At 66.3% G+C, this 10000-nt stretch overlaps 1 non-coding gene across 1 annotated transcript in view; it reads right to left on the bottom strand.

Moving 5' to 3' along the window:
* Window positions 1-189, bottom strand: part of LOC141281845 (18S ribosomal RNA) — a 1855-nt gene extending 1666 nt beyond the window's left edge. The window contains exon 1 of the ribosomal RNA XR_012336210.1: window positions 1-189. This exon is cut by the window's left edge and continues 1666 nt beyond it. This is a non-coding gene — a ribosomal RNA (18S ribosomal RNA).
* Window positions 190-10000: the final 9811 nt, after the last annotated feature.

The raw sequence follows: 10000 nt of genomic DNA, 5'->3' as shown, positions 1-10000 counted from the left end.
GGTCGGCGCTCGTTTGCATGTATTAGCTCTGGAATTGCCACAGTTATCCAAGTACGGGTGGAGCGATCAAAGGAACCATAACTGATTTAATGAGCCATTCGCAGTTTCACTGTACCGGCCGTGTGCACTTAGACCTGCATGGCTTAATCTTTGAGACAAGCATATGTTACTGGCAGGATCAACCAGGTAGTAGCCGTAGGAGAGCCTCGCTCTGACCCGGGGTTCACGCGGCGCGGGTCCCGGTTTCCACCCCCCGGGGGGAGTGGGACCGGGGCCACTCTCGTGTGGCTCTCCCCTCTCGTAGGCTGAGGGGCGGCCGGGTGGGCCGTAACCGAGGAAAGGTGCGTTTCGCGGGGCCGGGTGGCCGCGACGGGCCGGGGGCGTCTCCGCCCTCGGTCGCCGAGGCCCTCGCCGGCCGCCGGTGGCGGACCTTCGCGTCTGACGGACCGTCTGAGTCTCCCGCGGAAAGGGTCGGGCGGGCTCCGGAGAGCCCCCCTGGAGGCGAGAGCGCCGGGTCGGGGAGGAACCGACCGCCCATGGCGGCCGACGCGCTAACGTCGGCCGGGCGGAGGCCTGCCCCAGGCGCAGTTCGATTTCCAGAATCTCAGGGCCATGACACACAAAGCGTATCCGGGCGTCACCCCGTAACGGGTCATTAAGGCTGAGACGTGGGCGGCCCTGTCCCGCCCGGGGTTTCGTTTAGCGGCCGACGCCGGTTCGTTTTGCGGCTCGAACGACGCCGGTTCGTTTAGCGGCCGAACGAAGCCGGCTCGTTTAACGGCCGAGGCCAGCCGGGTTCGTCCCTTCCTTGGATGATTTACCATTCGTAATAAGAATCGTCACTACCTCAGTGCAGAGGGACTTTTTCGAGGCATTTGTGTCCGCTCGAGAGGCCTCTCGCTGGGCTCGAGAGGTCCTGGGATCCGGTAGCCTATCACCTTGGAGAGTCAGCGAGGTGCTCTTCCCTATATACCCGATGGCACCTGTTCGGGCCACCGTCCCCTGCTGGACGGGGCCCGGCTCTGTACCGCCCCAGACAGAGCGCCTTCGTCGGTCACGAAGGCAGGGTCGTGGACCCTGGAAGCGCACGAGCCACCCGACTCGGCTTCCATAGCGGCTGGCGGCCCTGGCCCGCCCGAGACGAAGCGCCTTCGTCGGTCAGACAGATAGGGTCGAGGACCCTGGAAGTGCGAGAGCCACCCGACTCGACTTCCACGGCGGCCCGGAGGCCGGGCCCGTCCCCGTCCGTGCCCGGGGACGGGGCACCTTCGTCGGTCAAACGCGTTGGTCTTGGACCCTGGAAGTGCACGAGCCACCCGACTCGACTTCCATAGCGGTCGGCGGCCCCGTACCGCCCCAGACAGAGCACCTTCGTCGGTCACGAAGAGAGGGTCTTGGACCCTGGAAGTGCACGAGCCACCCGACTCGACTTCCATAGCGGTCGGCGGCCCTGTCCCGCCCCAGACGATGCACCTTCGTCTGTCACACAGATAGGGTCTTGGACCCTGGAAGCCGTCCCCCTCGACTTCCGTAACGGTCGGCGGCCCTGTCCCGCCGCAGACGGGTCACCACTCCGTCTGTCTGTAGGGTCTTGGACCCTGGAAGCCGCCCCACTCGACTTCCATCGCGGTCGGCGGCCCTGGCCCGCCGCAGACGGGTCGCCACTCCGTCTGTCTGTAGGGTCTTGGACCCTGGAAGCCGCCCCACTCGACTTCCATCGCGGTCGGCGGCCCTGGCCCGCCGCAGACGGGTCGCCACTCCGTCTGTCTGTAGGGTCTTGGACCCCGGAAGCCGCCTCACTCGACTTCCATCGCGGTCGGCGGCCCTGTCCCGCCGCAGACGGTGTGCCACTCCGTCTGTCACACAGATACATAAGGGTGTCTCGGAACCCCGGACGCCGACCGAGACGAAACGCGTGGGGTCGGTGCGCCCGAGAGGGTAGGGTGCCCCGGGGCCGGCCGCTCGCCCGACCGGCTTCCGGGACTCCTTGACCGCTCGGGAGACCTATCCACGCGCCCGCCCGACCGGCGGCCGGGGGCCCTCGACCGCCACACGCGTACCGACGACCGGGGGGTTTCCGTTTTACGGCCGACGCCGAGATCCTTCGACGGTTCCAACATGGGTTGTTACGCTTTTGTGTTCGCCCGTGTCTGAGCATATATGGTCGGGTCGAACCTTTGAGGCCGTAGCCTGGAGATCCAGGGCGGATCTTATCTCACAACACGTGTGTCTTTGAGGCCGTAGCCTAGATCCAGAGACTTTAGGATCTTTTTAGCAGTTTTAAGGCCGTAGCCTTGATCCAGGGCGGATCTTTTGAGCAGCTTTAAGGCCGTAGCCTTGATCCAGGGCGGATCTTTTCACAGGTTTTAAGCCGAAGCGCCTTGATCCAGGGACTTTTGGATCTTTTTTTGCCGTTTTTAGGCCGTAGCCTTGATCCAGGGCGGATCGTTTTGCGGCCGTAGCCGAGTTCCATCACCCAAGGTAGCTTTAGTTTTTAGGCATTAGCCTTGATGATCCAGGGCGGATCGTTTTGCGGCCGTAGCCGAGTTCCATCACCCAAGGTAGCTTTAGTTTTTAGGCATTAGCCTTGATATGATCCAGGCCGGATCTTTCCGCCTAGGCGGCATGCGGATATGGGTTACCCGTCTTTCGACACTCGCCCGGGGCGCTGCCTCACATCAGACGCCCTTCGTCCGTTCCAACCGTTCCAGTTCTTTTAACGGTTTTTCGTTCATCGCACACCGACGCGCACAGACCTTTCTTGGGATCTGCCGCAGGGAGGGAGGACGCTGGAGGTCCACTTTCGAAGCAACCCATCCCTATATACCCGATGGCACCTGTTCAAACGACCGCCCCTTGAGAGAAGGGGCCCTTCCCGTGGCTCGTCCGGGAGGAGGCGCCCGCGTCGGAAGGCGCCGTAAGGTCGGAGACCCTGGAAGTGCACGAGTCACCCGCTTTTACCTCCAGGCCCTCTGTCGTACTTCTCGTGTCCGCTCACGAGACCTCGTTTCGGCTTTATGGAAGTGCACGAGTCACCCGCTTTTGCCTTTTCTGGAAGTGCACGAGTCACCCGCTTTTGCTTCCAGGCCCTCTGTCGTACTTCTCGTGTCCGCTCACGAGACCTCTCTTCGGCCTGGGGGTGCGCCACGTACACCCCCGCGTCCGCATTCGAGTCACCTCTTCGGGCTCATGAGGTAGGGTCGGTGACCCTGGAAGTCAGAGACTTCCAGGCCTTCTGTCGTACACCCTCGCGTCCGCTCACGAGACCTCTCTTCGGCCTGGGGGTGCGCCACGTACACCCTCCCGCGTCCGCTTTCGAGTCACCCATCTGGGCTACGGAGGTAGGGACGTGTGCCCTGGAAGAACCAGACTTCCAGGAGGGAGGGCCGCCCTGTCAGGCCCGCTTTCGAGTCACCCATCTGGGCTACGGAGGTAGGGACGGGTGCCCTGGAGGAACCAGACTTCCAGGAGGGAGGGCCGCCCTGTCAGGCCCGCTTTCGAGTCACCCATCTGGGCTACGGAGGTAGGGACGGGTGCCCTGGAGGAACCAGACTTCCAGGAGGGAGGGCCGCCCTGTCAGGCCCGCTTTCGAGTCACCCATCTGGGCTACGGAGGTAGGGACGTGTGCCCCGGAGGAACCGGACTTCCAGGAGGGAGGGCCGCCCTGTCAGGCCCGCCTCGGAGTCACCTCTCTGGGCTAAGGAGGCAGGGACGTGTGCCCTGGAGGAACCAGACTTCCAGGAGGGAGGGCCGCCCTGTCAGGCCCGCTTTCGAGTCACCCATCTGGGCTACGGAGGTGGGGACGGGTGCCCTGGAGGAACCAGACTTCCAGGAGGGAGGGCCGCCCTGTCAGGCCCGCCTCGGAGTCACCTCTCTGGGCTAAGGAGGCAGGGACGTGTGCCCTGGAGGAACCAGACTTCCAGGAGGGAGGGCCGCCCTGTCAGGCCCGCTTTCGAGTCACCCATCTGGGCTACGGAGGTGGGGACGGGTGCCCTGGAGGAACCAGACTTCCAGGAGGGAGGGCCGCCCTGTCAGGCCCGCCTCGGAGTCACCTCTCTGGGCTAAGGAGGCAGGGACGTGTGCCCTGGAGGAACCAGACTTCCAGGAGGGAGGGCCGCCCTGTCAGGCCCGCCTCGGAGTCACCTCTCTGGGCTAAGGAGGCAGGGACGTGTGCCCTGGAGGAACCAGACTTCCAGGAGGGAGGGCCGCCCTGTCAGGCCCGCTTTCGAGTCACCCATCTGGGCTACGGAGGTAGGGACGTGTGCCCTGGATGAACCGGACTTCCAGGAGGGAGGGCCGCCCTGTCAGGCCCGCTTTCGAGTCACCCATCCGGGCTACGGAGGTAGGGACGTGTGCCCTGGAGGAACCAGACTTCCAGGAGGGAGGGCCGCCCTGTCAGGCCCGCCTCGGAGTCACCTCTCTGGGCTAAGGAGGCAGGGACGTGTGCCCTGGAGGAACCAGACTTCCAGGAGGGAGGGCCGCCCTGTCAGGCCCGCCTCGGAGTCACCTCTCTGGGCTAAGGAGGCAGGGACGTGTGCCCTGGATGAACCGGACTTCCAGGAGGGAGGGCCGCCCTGTCAGGCCCGCTTTCGAGTCACCCATCTGGGCTACGGAGGTAGGGACGTGTGCCCTGGAGGAACCAGACTTCCAGGAGGGAGGGCCGCCCTGTCAGGCCCGCCTCGGAGTCACCTCTCTGGGCTAAGGAGGCAGGGACGTGTGCCCTGGATGAACCGGACTTCCAGGAGGGAGGGCCGCCCTGTCAGGCCCGCTTTCGAGTCACCCATCTGGGCTACGGAGGTAGGGACGTGTGCCCTGGAGGAACCAGACTTCCAGGAGGGAGGGCCGCCCTGTCAGGCCCGCCTCGGAGTCACCTCTCTGGGCTAAGGAGGCAGGGACGTGTGCCCTGGAGGAACCGGACTTCCAGGAGGGAGGGCCGCCCTGTCAGGCCCGCTTTCGAGTCACCCATCTGGGCTACGGAGGTAGGGACGTGTGCCCCGGAGGAACCAGACTTCCAGGAGGGAGGGCCGCCCTGTCAGGCCCGCCTCGGAGTCACCTCTCTGGGCTAAGGAGGCAGGGACGTGTGCCCTGGAGGAACCGGACTTCCAGGAGGGAGGGCCGCCCTGTCAGGCCCGCTTTCGAGTCACCCATCTGGGCTACGGAGGTAGGGACGGGTGCCCCGGAGGAACCAGACTTCCAGGAGGGAGGGCCGCCCTGTCAGGCCCGCCTCGGAGTCACCTCTCTGGGCTAAGGAGGCAGGGACGTGTGCCCTGGAGGAACCGGACTTCCAGGAGGGAGGGCCGCCCTGTCAGGCCCGCTATCGAGTCACCCATCTGGGCTACGGAGGTGGGGACGTGTGCCCTGGAGGAACCAGACTTCCAGGAGGGAGGGCCGCCCTGTCAGGCCCGCCTCGGAGTCACCTCTCTGGGCTACGGAGGTAGGGACGTGTGCCCTGGAGGAACCGGACTTCCAGGAGGGAGGGCCGCCCTGTCAGGCCCGCCTCGGAGGCCTCCCCTCGGGCAGGGGAGGCAGGGTCGGGGACCCTGGAGGAACCGGACTTCCAGGAGGGAGGGCCGCCCTGTCAGGCCCGCCTCGGAGGCCTCCCCTCGGGCAGGGGAGGCAGGGTCGGGGACCCTGGAGGTGCCGGACCTCCAGGGGGACGGAGGCCGAACCCGTGGCCGGGGAGGGTGAGCCTTGCCGGGCTAGGCTCGCGCGGGTTCGAAGGCCTGGTTCGAGAGGACCCCTTCCCCTATATACCCGATGGCACCTGTTCACACTACTGCCCTTTCGAGAGGGGACCCCGACCGGTCCGCGGCCGGGACGGCGCACCTCGGTCGGCCTCGGCGAGTGGGTCGGGGTGCCTGGAGGTGCGCGAGCGGCCCGCCTGGAAGTGCGCGAGCCACCCGACTCTGGCGGCCGGCGCCCCCGGGCCCGTGCCCGCGGCCGACTCGTCTGACCCGGCATCGTCAAGGTCACCAATACCACGGAGCGTCTACGACGCCCCGTTTCCGAGATATCGGCCAATGAACTGCCGGGCGCCGTATCTCGGCCGGGGAAGGTCCTACGGACTCGGGGCCGGGCTCGTCGGAAAGGTCTCGCCCGGGGCTTTCCGACGAGACCGGCCGCGGGTCCGTGCGACCCCGGGGGCCCGAGATACTTCCGGTCGAAAATTCGAATTTCGTTACCGCGCTGCTCCGGCGCCCCGGGTCCGGGGCCTTCGCCCTTCGGGTGGGTGGCTCCTCCGCGGGGGGCCTTTCGAACGAGCCCACCCGCGCGTCGCTAGCCCTTTCCGGGGCCGAGATACGGCCTACCCCCGCGGGATTTTCCCACGGCCGTTTCTCGGGCGCCTCGGGTCCGGGGCCTTCGCCCTTCGGGTCGGTCGCTATGCCGGAGGGGAGCTTTCGAACGAGCCCTCCCTCGAGTCTCTGGCCCTTTCCCGGGCCGAGATACGGGCGGGTGGTCGCGGAATTTTCGCTCGTCCGGGGCTCCGGCGCCCCTAGCGTCCGCCTCGGAGGTCGCCCGGACGCGCGGCCGGTCTCGTTCGAAAGGTCCGTCCCGGGGCTTTCCGACGAGCCCGGCCTCGGGTCCGTGCGACCCCGCCCGCCGGAGATACGTCCGGTCGAAGCTCGCGGAAATTCCCGCGGCCGTATCTCGGGCGCCTCGGGTCCGGGGCCTTCGCCCTTTGGGTCGGTCGCTCCGCCGGAGGGGGCCTTTCGAACGAGCCTACCCGCGAGCCTCTAGCCCCTTCCCCGGCCGAGATACGGCGGTCTGTGCCCGGATTTTCCCACGGCCGTTTCTCGGGCGCCTCGGGTCCGGGGCCTTCGCCCTTCGGGTCGGTCGCTATGCCGGAGGGGAGCTTTCGAACGAGCCTACCCGCGAGCCTCTAGCCCTTTCCCCGGCCGAGATACGGCGGTCTGTGCCCGGATTTTCCCACGGCCGTTTCTCGGGCGCCTCGGGTCCGGGGCCTTCGCCCTTCGGGTCGGTCGCTATGCCGGAGGGGGGCTTTCGAACGAGCCTACCCGCGAGCCTCTAGCCCTTTCCCCGGCCGAGATACGGCGGTCCCTCCCCGGATTTTCCCACGGCCGTTTCTCGGGCGCCTCGGGTCCGGGGCCTTCGCCCTTCGGGTCGGTCGCTATGCCGGAGGGGAGCTTTCGAACGAGCCTACCCGCGAGCCTCTAGCCCTTTCCCCGGCCGAGATACGGCGGTCTGTGCCCGGATTTTCCCACGGCCGTTTCTCGGGCGCCTCGGGTCCGGGGCCTTCGCCCTTCGGGTCGGTCGCTATGCCGGAGGGGGGCTTTCGAACGAGCCTACCCGCGAGCCTCTAGCCCTTTCCCCGGCCGAGATACGGCGGTCCCTCCCCGGATTTTCCCACGGCCGTTTCTCGGGCGCCTCGGGTCCGGGGCCTTCGCCCTTCGGGTCGGTCGCTATGCCGGAGGGGAGCTTTCGAACGAGCCTACCCGCGAGCCTCTAGCCCTTTCCCCGGCCGAGATACGGCGGTCTGTGCCCGGATTTTCCCACGGCCGTTTCTCGGGCGCCTCGGGTCCGGGGCCTTCGCCCTTCGGGTCGGTCGCTATGCCGGAGGGGGGCTTTCGAACGAGCCTACCCGCGAGCCTCTAGCCCTTTCCCCGGCCGAGATACGGCGGTCCCTCCCCGGATTTTCCCACGGCCGCAGCACGGGCGCCTTTGCTCGGATCGACTCGCCCTTTGGGTCGGTCGCTCCACGCGAGGGGACCTTTCGAACGAGCCTACCCGCGAGCCTCTAGCCCTTTCCCCGGCCGAGATACGGCGGTCCCTCCCCGGATTTTCCCACGGCCGCAGCTCGGGCGCCCTTGCTCGGATCGACTCGCCCTTCGGGTCGGTTGCTCTACCGGAGCGGCCCTATCCAACGAGCCAACCCGCTTCTCTCTAACCCTAAGCCCGGCCGAGATACGGCGGTCCCTCCGCGGATTTTCCCACGGCCGCAGCTCGGGCGCCTTTGCTCGGATCGACTCGCCCTTTGGGTCGGTTGCTCTACCGGAGCGGCCCTATCCAACGAGCCAACCCTCGTCTCTCTAACCCTAAGCCCGGCCGAGATACGGCGGTCCCTCCGCGGATTTTCCCACGGCCGCAGCTCGGGCGCCTTTGCTCGGATGAACTCGCCCTTTGGGTCGGTTGCTCTACCCGAGCGGACCTTTCCAACGAGCCAACCCTCGTCTCTCTAACCCCAAGCCCGGCCGAGATACGGGGTACCACCGCCTGACCTTTAAACGGCCGTAACTCGGGCGCCTTTGCTCGGATCGACTCGCCCTTTGGGTCGGTTGCTCTACCGGAGCGGCCCTATCCAACGAGCCAACCCTCGTCTCTCTAACCCTAAGCCCGGCCGAGATACGGGGTACCACCGCCTGACCTTTAAACGGCCGTAACTCGGGCGCCTTTGCTCGGATCGACTCGCCCTTTGGGTCGGTTGCTCCACCCGAGGGGACCTTTCCAACGAGCCAACCCTCGTCTCTCTAACCCTAAGCCCGGCCGAGATACGGGGTACCACCGCCTGACCTTTAAACGGCCGTAACTCGGGCGCATTTGCTCGGATCGACTCGCCCTTTGGGTCGGTTGCTCCACCCGAGGGGACCTTTCCAACGAGCCAACCCTCGTCTCTCTAACCCTAAGCCCGGCCGAGATACGGGGTACCACCGCCTGACCTTTAAACGGCCGTAACTCGGGCGCATTTGCTCGGATCGACTCGCCCTTTGGGTCGGTTGCTCTACCCGAGGGGACCTTTCGAACGAGCCTACCCGCTTCTCCCTAACCCCAAGCCCGGCCGAGATACGGCGGTCCCTCCGCGGATTTTCCCACGGCCGCAGCTCGGACGCCCTTGCTCGGATCGACTCGCCCTTTGGGTCGGTTGCTCTACCGGAGCGGCCCTTTCCAACGAGCCAACCCTCGTCTCTCTAACCCTAAGCCCGGCCGAGATACGGGGCACCACCGCCTGACCTTTAAACGCCCGTAGCTCCGGCGCACAAAGTCCCAGGACTTCGCCCTTTGGGTCGGTTGCTCCACCGGAGGGGACCTTTCCAACGAGCCAACCCTCGTCTCTCTAACCCTAAGCCCGGCCGAGATACGGGGTACCACCGCCTGACCTTTAAACGGCCGTAACTCGGGCGCCTTTGCTCGGATCGACTCGCCCTTTGGGTCGGTTGCTCCACCCGAGGGGACCTTTCGAACGAGCCTACCCGCTTCTCCCTAACCCCAAGCCCGGCCGAGATACGGCGGTCCCTCCGCGGATTTTCCCACGGCCGCAGCTCGGACGCCCTTGCTCGGATCGACTCGCCCTTTGGGTCGGTTGCTCTACCGGAGCGGCCCTTTCCAACGAGCCAACCCTCGTCTCTCTAACCCTAAGCCCGGCCGAGATACGGGGCACCACCGCCTGACCTTTAAACGCCCGTAGCTCCGGCGCACAAAGTCCCAGGACTTCGCCCTTTGGGTCGGTTGCTCCACCGGAGGGGACCTTTCCAACGAGCCAACCCGCGTCTCTCTAACCCCAAGCCCGGCCGAGATACGGGGCACCACCGCCTGACCTTTAAACGCCCGTAGCTCGGGCGCCTTGGGTCGGATCGACTCGTCCCTTGGGTCGGTTGCTCTACCGGAGCGGACCTATCCAACGAGCCAACCCGCGCCTCTCTAACCCTAAGCCCGGCCGAGATACGGAGTACCACCCCTTGATATTCCCACGGCCGTAGCTCCGGAGCCCTTTGCCGCAGCCCTTCGGGACACCCACCCTCGGACGCCCCGCGGAGGGACCTTTCCAACGAGCCAACCCTCGCCTCTCTAACCCTTTCCCCGGCCGAGATACGGGGTACCACCCCTTGATATTCCCACGGCCGTAGCTCCGGAGCCCTTCGCCGCAGCCCTTCGGGACACCCACCATCGGACGCCCCGCGGAGGGACCTTTCCAACGAGCCAACCCTCGCCTCTCTAACCCTTTCCCCGGCCGAGATACGACCCCGAGAACCGTGGCACCTCTACC

This window comes from Paramisgurnus dabryanus, unplaced genomic scaffold (assembly GCF_030506205.2).
Source record: "Paramisgurnus dabryanus unplaced genomic scaffold, PD_genome_1.1 h2tg000355l_1_40281__unordered_in_group15, whole genome shotgun sequence".
Taxonomy (NCBI): Eukaryota; Metazoa; Chordata; class Actinopteri; order Cypriniformes; family Cobitidae; genus Paramisgurnus; species Paramisgurnus dabryanus.
Note: the sequence above shows the minus strand (reverse complement) of the source record. Positions and strands in the feature narration are given on the sequence as shown.